This window comes from Schistocerca americana, chromosome 7, assembly GCF_021461395.2.
Source record: "Schistocerca americana isolate TAMUIC-IGC-003095 chromosome 7, iqSchAmer2.1, whole genome shotgun sequence".
NCBI classification, from domain to species: domain Eukaryota; kingdom Metazoa; phylum Arthropoda; class Insecta; order Orthoptera; family Acrididae; genus Schistocerca; species Schistocerca americana.
Genome location: NC_060125.1, coordinates 458,920,509 through 458,934,072, shown reverse-complemented (window position 1 = coordinate 458,934,072; position 13,564 = coordinate 458,920,509).

The window sequence follows — 13,564 nt, the reverse complement described above, 5'->3', positions numbered from 1 at the left end:
ATGCGAACTATCCTAAGGTTTCACAATACTATTGTCTGCATAAAGGTATTCTGTTTAGAAGGAAGAAGGTAGGTGTTTCTGAGTGGAAGCTGTGCTTTCCCTCACAACATGTAGACTTACTAATCGACTATGTACACCTGAGGTATGGGCACTACGGTGCAAAGAAGTGCATTGCAAAATTAAAAGAGAAGGTTGTGTTTGACAACATGTACCGCCGTGTGGCCAAGCGTCTAGCATCTTGTGTAGTGTGCCAGAAAGTCCGTGCTGCTAACACCAGAATACAAGGAGATATGCATGCAGTAGAGCCAACTGAAACCCTAGAATTACTGGCTTGTGATTTGTTTGGCCCTCTTCCTGTTTCGAGAGGTGGTTGTACCCATGTTTTTGTTGTTGTGGATGGATTCAGTAAATATGTTAAGCTATACCCAATTAAAAGAGCTAATGCAAAAACACTTCGTGAACGTTGGCGTTCCGAAGAATTTGCTGTCAGACAATGGGCCTCAATTTACTTCTGATAGATTTAAGGAATGTCTAGATAAGGCCGGCGTGAAACATCTGAAAATATCTGCGTATTTCCCCCAAGGAAATATGAGTGAACGTATTATGAGGGAATTGAATAGGCTTTTCAGAAATTATTGTGCTCGGAAACACTCAAGTTGGGCAGAGCACATTAAGTATTTTGAGAATGTAATTAACAACTTAAGACATGATGCAACTGGTTTTGCACCTTGTGAATTGATGTTTGGCCAAGAACCGCACAATGTGATTGCAGATATGGTAGAATTCCCTATTCTAACGCAAATATCCACAGACGAGAAGAAACTAAAGGCTGGGGCAAATATGAGAAAAACAGCGTTGGAAAGGAAGAAGCGTCATGACGCAAAAGCTGTACCTACTAGCTTTGAAATAGGTCAATTAGTCCTTGTCAAAACCAAAGAAAAATCAAAGAAAGTAAATGCAGAAACAACGAAATTCATGTTGGTATACCAAGAACCTTTCAGGACCATAGGAAAACCACATGCCAATGCATATAGGCTAGAGTACCCTAAAAGTAAGAAACTATTAGGTCTCAGGAACTTGATCGACCTAAAGAAATTCATAGGTAGTGAATGAATGCTGTAGGGAGGAGGTTGTTCTGTAACCTCTACACAGTATGGCAGCTGTGCAGTCCCAGCTGTGTGAGACCTTCTTTCCCTTCAGGTCTCACTCATTCTTCCTCTTTCCTGTCCTCAAAAATTTCGACCTCTTCTTTCATATATTAAATTTTCCGGTATGGTTATCAATACAGCATTAAACCGATGAATGCTGTAGGGAGGAGGTTGTTCTGTAACCTCTACACAGTGTGGCAGCTGTGCGGTCCCAGCTGTGTGAGATCTTCTTTCCCATTTCAGATCTCACTCATTCTTCCTCTTTCCTGTCCTCAAAAATTTCGACCTTTTCTTTCCAAATACTAAAATTTTCCGTTATAACTATCAAGCCAGCATTAAGCTAATGAATGCTGTAGGGAGGAGGTTGTTCTGTAACGTCTATACAGTGTGGCAGCTGTGCAGTCCCAGCTGTGTGAGATCTTCTTTCCCATTTCAGGTCTCACTCATTCTTCCTCTTTCCTGTCCTCAAAAATTTCGACCTCTTCTTTCCAGACATGAAAATTTTCTGTCATGGCTATCAAGCCATGAGTTATGTAACCATTCTGTCTACCGATTAGTGTAGAAAAATACCTAATGTGACAAACATAATAGTGACAAACAATAGAGAAGTATGACGTAATTAAGATATAAAATGTATTTGAGTAACAAGTATGTATAGAACCCAGGCAATATCGTAACAACAAAGTGTTGTTTTATTGGAAATGGTCCACCAACAGTAATTTAAAAAGATATATGAATTCATGTACAAGCAGGATCTGAAGTGGTAGTGAAACCTAGTGTATGCATTAGAGGTAACTAAGAAATAGTAAAAGAGATTGCTTAGTGTTAGGAAAAATATGCAGATAAGTTGTAAGATTAAACTCACCTGGTGTAGCAAGGAAAGGCAGTGTAATAGAATTGAGCAGTGTTTGTGGTTGAGACGTGAAGGACACGTCCCTGAAGTATTTATAAGGTTGGAGCTGGCCATTATTTTAGTGTAGTGTGTGACAGGATACACCTACACGTATTGAGGTTATGAGTTGGAGGCGTGAATGCGACCATAGGTACCTTTATGTTAGATGAGACAGAGTAGCTCATGGTATCCTATAGGTTTAAGGAATTTAGCATTACGCTTGTCCATAATTACTTGATGCACTTTAGTGGTAGGTGTGAGAGAGACTACCTGAGGTTTCAGCGTCCGATCGAGTGGAAATGGATTGCCACGTGAGCAAACTAATCAGCTGCAATACACTACGAATATGAAATAAATGTGCTATCCTATGCTTTAAATATTAATAGAGTGAGTGTTAAATAAGTACATACACTAGCAAAATAAATAAATAACATACTGACAGACGTGAAACATTATTTTAGCTCAGCATAAATACACTTCAAAGTAAGTAAGTACCTAATTGCAGATGTGGAACTGACAACAGCAGAGGACCAATAAGTGGATTTAGTAGTCAACTAAACGTAGTGTGTTTTGAACACTCACAACTGTACTATTATCAAAAGTTACTCACATGTACAAAGAAGCTGAGACAACAACCACTAATCATACTCATACTATCTCTAAGAATAAGGTAATCAAAGATGAATCAGTTAAGTAAATAAAATACAAATCTATCAGGAATACACCGAGCATCGGTTCAGTGTTCCGGCCCAGAAATAATAAATTCAGATTAAATATGATTTATGATTGTATCCCTTAGGAGCATAAATTTTCTCTAGTATATGACTAAAGGCGATTTGAGCCATTTGTTTGACGATTTTATGACAGTTAAGTAACCGTAAGAGTAAAATTGAACAAGTTCTGTTAACTTTGTTCCAGCAAAATATTGAAGGATAAAAAGTATATATCCCCATTTCATTGTGACCCACCCTTAGATATTAAGTGAACAGAGTCTGAGGCACTCTTTTTGTTTGTTCTACAGGACAAACCAGATAATGGCAGCCTGGTAGCTGCGTGAAAGCGTGGAGTGACTTGGACACAACTCACAGTGACCCCTCCCCTTTCCCCCATGTAATTTAGAGAGAACGTGAAGGACGCACACCATAGCAACTTCCCCTCCTCTACCCTTGTGAATGGAAGTGTAGGACGCCAGCCAAAGCGGCTACAACCACGGGTGTAAAAATTATTTGTGAAATTTTCTTTCAGGTTTAGAAAAGACTGCTAAGAGATAATCATCTGTTTATGTATCATGTTATTTTCTTTGAATTTGTGGATGTAAAAATGTATTTAATGTATTTAATGGATCTAAGATTTTCATAATTTTTCAATTTGTATGTGTTTGTCTGTCTAAGGCAATATGTATGCCAAAATATTTCATTGATTTTGCTTAAAATTTTGAGTAATGACATTGTTTAAAAGGCAGTGAACATGCCTACAATTTAAATAATTAATGTAGGTAATCAGTTTTCTTTAATGTTTCTACATGTTTACATTTCAATTTTGGTTTTTCATAGGAAGTTAAGCTGTACTCTTGCTTCCCTTTTTGTAATTAAATTTTTTTTCATTCATTAACATTCATAAAGATAAAATTTAAGTAGAGGGTGATGTAGGGAAGCAGCCTACTCACGCTGTAGTAAATTCACATCAGTTTCCATTGTATGCCAGCCAGTCTGCTGTAACTAGCTCTGACGTCATAAATGTTGCGCAATACCTTAAAAATCAAGCAAATGACCTAAAACTTTTCTAGCATGTCAGGAATGATACAAAATTAATGTGTGTTAAATATCAGTTCGATAACTTCAGCCATTTTCGAAATTTGGACGTTTTCTGAAAAAATCATTGGCGCAACAGAAAAGAGCTAGAGACATCAAAATTTATATTTAGATTCATCTTTTACAATGATTTAATAAAAACAGTACTTTGGATTTCACAAATTAAGATTTTGGTGGAAATTCATGATTTTGTGGTTTTCGTCTCAAAACTGAAGGAAGCAAGATAGATTAAGTAGGCTAGTAAATAAGGCTAGGATGTTTAGATTTAAATAGGTTGGAGGTCCGCTATGACTATGAAGATGTGAAAAGTTTCTTTTGAATACCTATAAAATTATAGCGATAGCGGATCTCAAAAGGGCCAGTTCAGAGCTCATCTACTGCGTGCAGTGTAATTTCATTAATTCTCTCGCCCAAAATATTTAACTGAGCCACGTCAAAATTTTATTATCAATACTTACCTGCGTGCTGAATGCACGTTTCAATTAAGAGCTTCATCGGCCTTCAGCAAAAGAAGCTATAAATTATTATGTAACTTGAAGTGGTGCGTTACTAGCCCAGCGGCTAGTCGGGAGAGTCGATTTGATCAGGCGTTCCCTTAGCCGTCCGCACCGCGGCTTTATATATAAGAACGCTGCATGAGGAAGCAAGGCCCCAGTTCTCTCGAGATGCTGAATTACACGCCATCTGTGTCGGGAGTCGCGTCGCATCGGTATCACTGCTACAAACAGCCTCGGGTGCCGTAAGTTACTAGAGGTACGCGGAACCATGAGAACATTTCAAGTGAAGTGTTAATTCTGGGATGATTTTCATTAACTAGCTTCAGTTTGCGTATTGTCGTATTTTCACGTGCCGTTGCGGGACAGACATTCTACCAAATATTTTCCGTGGCGTTTGATGAAATATTTTCATCAAATTATGGCGAGCATTCTTTTTTAACATTTAATTCGGACATTTATAGTTGCATCAGAGCATTAGACTCTGAACTGCTCTGTTAGTTAGGTTGTAGGGATACTTGTGTTTTTTTATCAGTGAATTTCAGAATATACTCAACTATTTTGGAAAACCGTTTTTGATTAGAAATCCCGGACAATCTCCTAATTCCTCAGAGCTATAAGCTGCAGCTATAATGGTATTCTCAAATGAAGTGGGCACTAGGATCTCTAATTACTGGCTCCACGTTTTGTTAAATCACTTTCTGGGTACTAAAAAGTAAATAGAGAGCCAGTGTTGAGAACGGCGAAAGACAGCATTAACAACATTCTAAAAGCCAGAAACTGATTCAACATGCAAACATTTATACAGCAATAGATAATTTTTTTACAACTTAGTCGCCGCCCCACAGTTAGCCGACCAAACAACATTTTCTGTGTGTTCCTTCCAGTTTAAGTTGTTCATAACTGTAATTCCTAGGTATTTATTTGAACTTACGGCGTTCAGATTTGACTGATTTATCGTGTAACCTCGTTCAACGGTTTCCTTTCAATACTCATGCGGATGACACACTCTTCGTTGTTTAGGTTCAATTGCCACTTTTCGCTCCATACAGATACCTTTTCTAAATCGTTTTGCAACTTTTTTAAATCTTCCGATGACTTTCTTTGTCTATATACGACAGCGTCATCTGCAAACAACCTAAGACGACTGCTCAGATTGTCTCCCAAATAGTTTGTATGGATAAGGAACAACTATGGGCCTATAACACCACCTTGGGGAAGGCCGGAAATCACTTCAGTTCTACTCGATGACTTTCTATCAACTACTGCGAACTGTGACCTCTCTGACCGGAAATCACGGATCCAGTCACACAACCGAGACGATATTCCATTAGCACACCATTTCGCTACAAGGCGCTTGTGTGATACAGTGTTAAAAGCCTTCCGTAAACCCATAAATACGGAATCAACTCGAAATCTCTTGTCAACAGCACTCAAAACTAAATGGAGTAAAGGGCAACTTGTGTTTCCAAGAACGATGTTTTCTAAATACCTTTTGACTGCGTGTCAATAGACCGTTTTCGTGGAGATACATTTTCTAACACTATATATGTTTCAGAATCCTGCTGCATATAGACGTTAATGATGTGGAAATGTAATTTAGTGGATAACTGTTGCTACCTTTTTTGAATATTGATGTGACCAGTGCAACTTTCCAATCTTTGGGTACGCAACTTTCGTTGAGCGAACGGTTGTATATGGTTGTTAAATATGGACTTAATTTATAAGCAAACTCTGAGAGGAATCTAACTGGTATACAATCTGTACCGGGAGACGTGCTTCTGTTAAGTGAGTTAAGTTGCTTCACTACTTCAAGGATATTCACCTCTACGTTACTCATGTTGGCAGCTGTTCTTGATACGAATTCTAGAATATTTACTTCGTCTTCTTTGGTGAAGGAATTTTAGAATGTTGTGTTTTGCAACTCTGTTTTGGGAGCACTGTCTTCGATAGTATCTCCATTGCTATCGCGCAGAGAAGGCATTAATTGTGTCTTGCCGCTAGCATAATTCACATACGACCAGAAACACTTTGGTTTTTCTGCCAGGTTTCGAGAGAAAGTTACGCTGTGGAAACTATTATGAGCATCTCGCATTGAATTCAATGCTACACTTCAAGCTTCTGTAAAAGATCGCCAATTTTGCGTCTGTTTTAATTTGTCGTGTTTTTATTGTCGTTTCTGCAACAGTGTTCTGACCCGTTCGTGTAACAAGGAAGATCAGCTCCGACGTTTGTTACTTTATTTGATATAAACCTCTGAAGGGATGTTCGATGTCAGGAGGAACAAGACTTCTAGACGGATGAATACAGGGTTATAAATGCAAAATAGAATAAGGGTAATGCAGGAGTAGGTCTAATAATGAATAAAAAAATAAAAGCACGGATAAGCTACAACGAACAGCATAGAGAACGCATTATTTTAGCCAAGATCGACACAAAGCCCAAGCCTACTGCAGTAGTACAAGTTTATATGCCAACTAGCTTCGCAGAGAAGAGATTGAAGAAATGTATGATGCGATAAAAGAAATTATTCAGATAGTTAAGGGAGACGAACACTGGGTAGCCATGGGGGACTGAAATTTGATGGTAGGAAAAGGAAGAGAAGGAAAGGTATTAGTGAATATTGAAGTAAGCCATGAAAGAGGTAGCTGCTTGGTAGAATTCTGCACAGAGAATAACCAATCATAGCTAGCACATGGTTTAAGACTCATGATAGAAGGCTGTATACGTGGAAGAGGCCTGGAGACAATGGCAGATTTCAGCTTGATTATATAATAGAAAGACAGAGATGTAGGTACCAGGTTTTAAATTGTAAAGCATTTCCAGGGGCCGATGTGGACTATGGTGACAATTTATTGGTTATAAACTGTAGAGTAAAACTGAATAAACTGCAAAAACGTAGGAATTTAAGAATATGGGACCTAGATAAACTGAAAGAACCAGAGGTTGTAGAGAATTTCAGAAAGAGCAATAGGTAACGACTGATAAGAACAGATGAAAGAAATACAGCAGAAGAAGAATGGGTTGCTTTGAGAGATGAAATAGTGAAGGCAACCAAAGATCAAGTAGGTAAAAAGACGAGGGCTAGCAGAAACCCTAGCCTAAAAGAGGAGATATTGAATTCATTTGATGAAAGCAGAAAATACAAAATTGCACCAAATGAAGCAGACGAAAAGGAGTACAAACGTCTCAAAATTACTTTGAGAGGAAGCGCAAAGAGACAAAGCAGGGATGCCTAGAGGACAAATGCAAGGATTTATAGGCACATATCACTAGGGTTAAGATAGATACTGCCTCCAGGAAAATGAAAGAGACCTTTGCAGAAAAGAGAACCACCTGCATGAATCCCAAGAGCTCAGACAGAAAACCGGTCCTAAGCAAAGAAGAGAAAGGAGAAAGATGGAAGGAGTGTATAGAGGACGTAGATGAAGATGAAATGTGAGATCTGATGCTGCGTGAAGAATTTGACTGAGCCCTGAATGACCTTATGTCGAAACAAGGCCCCGGGAGTAGACAACATTTGAGTAGAGCTACTGATAGCCTTAGGAGAGCCAGCCATCACAAAACTGTACCATCTGGCGACTAAGATGTAAGACATCAAGGAGAATATAGGAATTCCCGTCCCAAAGAAAGCAGGTGTTGACAGATGTGAAAATTACCTGTCAGTTTAATAAGTCGCCTCTGCAAAATACTAACACGAATTCTTCACAGACGAATGTAAAAACTGGTAGAAGCCGACTTCGGGGAAAATCAGTGTGTATTCCGTAGAAATGCTGGAACGCGCAAGGCAGTACTGACCCTACGACTTATCTTAGAAGATAAATTAAGGAAAGGGAAACCTACGTTTCAAGCATTTGTAGACTTTGAGAAAGCTTTTGACAATGTTGACTGTAATACTCTCATTCAATTTCTGAAAGTGGCAGTGGTAAAATACAGGGAGAGAAAGGCTACTTACAATTTGTACAGACACCGGATGACAGTTATGAGTCGAGTGGCATGAAAGAGAAGCAGTGGTTGAGAAGAGAGTAAGACAGTGTTGCAGACAGTCCCCGATGTTATTCAATCTGTATACTGAGCAAGCAGTAAAGGAAACAGAACAAAAGTTTGGATTAGGAATTAAAATTCATTGAGAAGAAAGAAAATCTTTTAAGTTTGCCGACGGTATTGTAATTCTGTCAGAGACAGCAAAGGGTCTGGAAGAACACTTAAACGGAATGGACAGTATCTTGAAAGGGGCATATAAGATTAACATCAACAAAAGAAAAACGAGTGTAATGGAATGTAGTCGTATTAAGTCAGATGATTCTGAGGGACTTAGATTACGAAAGGAGACACTTAAATTAGTAGACGTATTTTGCTATATGGGGAACAAAATAACTGATGCTGGTCGAAGTAGAGAGGATATAAAATGTAGACTGGCAATGGCAAGGAAAGCGTTTCCGAAGAAGAGAAATGTGTTAATTTCGGGTATAGACTCACCTGTAAAGAAGTCTTTACTGAATGTGTTTGTATGGGATGTAGCCATGTATGGAAGTGAAACAAGGACGATAACTGGATGAGACAAGAAGAGAATAGTAGCTTTCGAAATGTACTGCTACAGAAGAATGCTGAAGATTAGATATGTAGATCACGTAAATAATGAGGAGGTACTGAACAGAATTGGGCTGGAGATGAATTTGTGGCGCAACTTGACTAGAAGATGGGATAGGTTGGTAGGACATATTCTGAGGCATCAATTGATCACCAATTTAGTATTGGAGGACAGCGTAGAGGGTAAAAATCGTAGAGGGAGACCAAGAGATGAATACTCTAAGCAGATTCAGAAGGATGTAGGTCGCAGTAGTTACTCGGAGATGAAGAAGCTTGCACAGAGTAGAGTACCATGGAGAGCGACATGAAACCAACCTCTTGGCTGAAGACCACAAGAACAACGAATCTCTCAATTTCTGCGGACACTATTTCTTTGAATTTAAGCCACATCTGGTCTACACCTACATTGTTAATTTGGAAAAGTGGGTATTGTCTCTAAGGAGTCAAGTGAAGTTTTATCTGCTTTTTTGAATAGGTATAGTTTTCGTTTATTTTTGGAGGATTTGGTTTACTATATTCAGTCTCGCTACGACAACCTTATGCTCACTGATTCCGGTATCCATTTTGACAGGCCATCTGCTAAATAATCAAGAAGCAATAATTTCAATGGTACTAGAGGGAGCTGTAGAAGTTAAAAACTGTATAAGAAAACAGTGATTCACATACATCCGGCAAGTGCTACTCTGAGATGGAGAGATTGACATAGAAGATGTATTATGGGAGGGATGCATAAAATCACTCTGAAGCCTCAAAAAAAGGACGCGGTTCATTGCTCAACAAATATAATTATATTGTTTACGGAGGCCGAAATGGAGTCTGACTGTGAGATTATCTGGACACGAGTATCCGGCCTAGGTGAAAATTACGCCGCAATAATTGTCTAATTATTCATAGAACGTCGACAGTCAGTAGCTCGGAAATCCACAGCTTATCAAATTAAGTTTAGGGGCGACATGGACGACAGCAGGTGCTACGTACAGAGAGTCTTGCGATGTAGTTTTGAATATCTTTCCGAAAAATGTCTGATCACTTTGATGAAAACGAGAGAGAGACGGGCACGAGTATGTACAAACGAAGAGATGGTATAGAAATCAACAAATTTGTCAGCTGGATTACCGAAGAAAAGTAACATACTGAAGGAAGAGTTATCAAGAAAGCAGCCGACTGGATTAGAGAAGAAGAGAATGGAGCGACGTGATGACCCAAACTACCTTGTGTACGTAACATATGTGTATAGCTAAACAACGTAACGCATGCAAAAGCCTTTGGAAAGATGTTATTCAGAGACCAATCGAAAGGGACTGGCTTGTTGTCGTTGACGATACTCCATTAAATAGTTTGAACATGATATTTGATTTAACCTTGTTGAGATATATGATGGTGAGTAGGATGAAAATCCTTCACAAAACGAAGTGCGCGTTCTTATGAGTCACACCCTCCATTACTGGAAGGCACAAGTGAATTTCTAATGGTTACACTAAAAATGAAGGAGACAAATTCTGGAAGCAACAGAACAGTAGTTGTTCAGAAGTAATTCATTACGGTATAGCGTGTTAGCGATGTATTAGGGTGGAGTAGTTGCTGGCAGATACTAATATGACACTAAACTGCTTGTGCGTTTAATCTGCGGCAACCTCAACCGAGACTAATTACCCCTTCACGCGCTGTTGGTGTAACGCAACCTGTCGGGATAAATTTCCAGCCTACTGCCGCGCTTCATAATCCGCGTACGTGCACATCGCATGATCCAGTGTGTGATATTCCACGCTTATCAAAGCGGATTTTCGATCTTAAACAGAACGTTCATAGTTTTATGTTACAAATTTAATAGATGCGTCTGCTGACAGGAAGTGCTTCCTCAATTGCCTTCACCAGTTTGCTGTAAGTTTTTGCCTCCTTTCCTTCTTGCTACGATGCCGTGTATTGATAAAATAGCCCTCGACATACTTTGTCACTCACGGATTTACCGCTAACTCGTGATTATTCTTTACCTTCGGCACTGAAGTACCAAGACCGTATCCGACAAATCGTTTGGAAGAATACTGTGGAACGATATCTGCGCTTTGTATTCCTTCATTTGTTGGATAGTTTAGTCAACTGTATCACAGTATCAGTTTCCACATTGCTTTGTAGAAAGATCATATTACAAACTCAGGGGCCTAGAAGAATATTGATTTCTCTGGTTTGACAACATTCGACTGTATTTATGCGTGAATAACTTTAATTCTCTAAGTAGGAATATACATGGGGTACTATGGCTAGAAATGTCTGCCGAGGCGAACATTCGTAAATACAGTAAACTGTGTAACATTAATTTATTCCATCATTTGACGACATTCGTAAGCAAAAATTTTTTGATGTCAGTACTTTGGATCTATTTTTCATAAACGAATTCCATTCTGTGGCATGTACTTTTAAGATAGAGTATAGAAGTGTTTCATCACTCAACGTGGAGCATAAAATATCTTCGAAAATGTTGTAGTGTTTGAGGAAATTTTATTTGAGAAGCACAATTTTTATACCGGTAAAATTAATCACCGACTACATAGTTTGGATTTTGACGAGTAGTTCAGGCAGCATTACCATCCAGGTAGCACAGGCCAATTCGGCAATAACAGTCCTGTTCATCTTCAGCAACAAAAAAGAATACTCGATCGGATATCATAAATCATCAAATCCACTTACCAGCCGTCGAGTTCACGGGCTGATAAATAACTCATAAGACTGCATTCCAATACTTTGCGAAGACAGTTTTTGGCAGATGAATCGCAACCCATTTACTGCCTGGAGACTGAAGATGTCTCAGAGCGTAAATAGAGTATCCCGGAACAAACAAAAGTAAGTAAATAAATAAACAAATAAATGAGTACTAAAAATATTTTACCTCCCGATAGTCTCTCTAATTTTTAAATACAGATGCTTAATTATTCCTGAAATCGATAACATGAACTCCACTTAGCGAATGCCTTTGACTTATCTGTGCCTATATGCTGTTTTCAATCAGGTCGAGTGCCAATCTGTGACTATAAAACCATGAACCATGACAAGTACTGATATTCTGAATAAAGCCCCAGTCAAGTATAATATCAGACTCTGACACTGGCGTTCATATTCTCACTTCTGTGCCGCAAATAATCAACAAAGCTACAGAATTGCGTTTCCAATTCCTGTCTCCAGCGTAAGCTACTTAATTCTTTTATTTAATTCACGTTCCAATAGCTTAAACCGTATATTCACTGTCTGGCCGTTAACATATTTAACGGAAGTCCCGAAATCATTGTAATGGTTTCTGTCATACATAGTAAAGTTCCCACCCAACTGCAAAATTTGGTTTTTATCGTCCTTATTTGCTTATAAATCCTTTAATCGATATTGCAGTGAAGGCTGTAAATGGAGATCCCCATGTTACGCTACTACATCCTTGACCATCTATACCACATAAACAACGATACAGTTTTAATAATCAGCTTATCTTTACGCGCTGCAGGTAAGTTATTACGTTATGATGCGGAAACCTGCAGTTGTAAAATCCTTTGTCTGTTCCATAATCACTTTTCAGCTTTGATTCCATGTTGCTAACGATTAGTTTCTTGATAGAAACATTGATCATGGGTATATTCTTCACGAATTTAAAGCTAAGATATACCTTGCAGTTTGTAATATCATTCCTCCATCATATCGCTCTCTCGCTCGAGAATCGAAAGTCAGCTGCCGTCTGGAATATACGTAACTCATTCACGTTTCAGAAGAGTATCTTTGTGAAATTTGTTGTTAGACCACTTTCTGATTTGTAACGAAATAGAAAACTTAAATGTCTGGCAACAAACTGCCTCGGTTCTGGTGTTGTTGTAGGACGCAATCGTAAGGGAAATTGAATACTCTCTATTCATTATATCTTCAGCCACTTTAATTCTATTAAATATAATAAACTTTTTTCACTTAAACCCTATCGTAACGGTATCAGTTCCACGCGAGCAGCGTCGTATGGTATTTACCTGTCGTACACTTGAAGTTCATTCGGTTCCATTTTTAATATGCTGTTCATGAACTTTCCAACATTGTTCTCGTCCCCGTTTTCATGTCACAACGAGAGTAAAAGAGAACTCACACAGAAAGTATAATTTTCGATTTCCTTTTGTGATTACCTCTTCCTCGGCTAGTAATGTTGCCTTGTTGTATGTGAGTGTTTCTCTCATTTTTCCGAAACGTATTCAGGCTACTGTTTTCGCTGAACTGGGGACAACAAACATCCAATTATTTCGGCGACTTGTCAAAGCATGAAAGGGTTAAGAACCTTCCGTCAAGCGCCCTACATCACTGCGTGGGCGCACTATACGCTCATATGTGTGTGTGTATGTGTGTGTGTGTGGGTGGGTGTGTGTGTGGGTGTGTGTGTGTTTATGCGTGCGAACATATGTGTGTAGGTGGCAGGGTGGAAGTTGACTGCTGACTGAGGGGCATCTGTTTACAACAGCAAGGCTGGCAACTTACTGCTGAATAAAGCAGGCAGTGCAAGGACGAAAGAGAAAAGGTGAATTGTCATAAAGACTCTCGGGTCTAGTAGCTAAAATAATCTGACTTAGCTTCATAGATTGCTGTCGTTCCGTTGTTAAGGGAGTTAAGTATCTA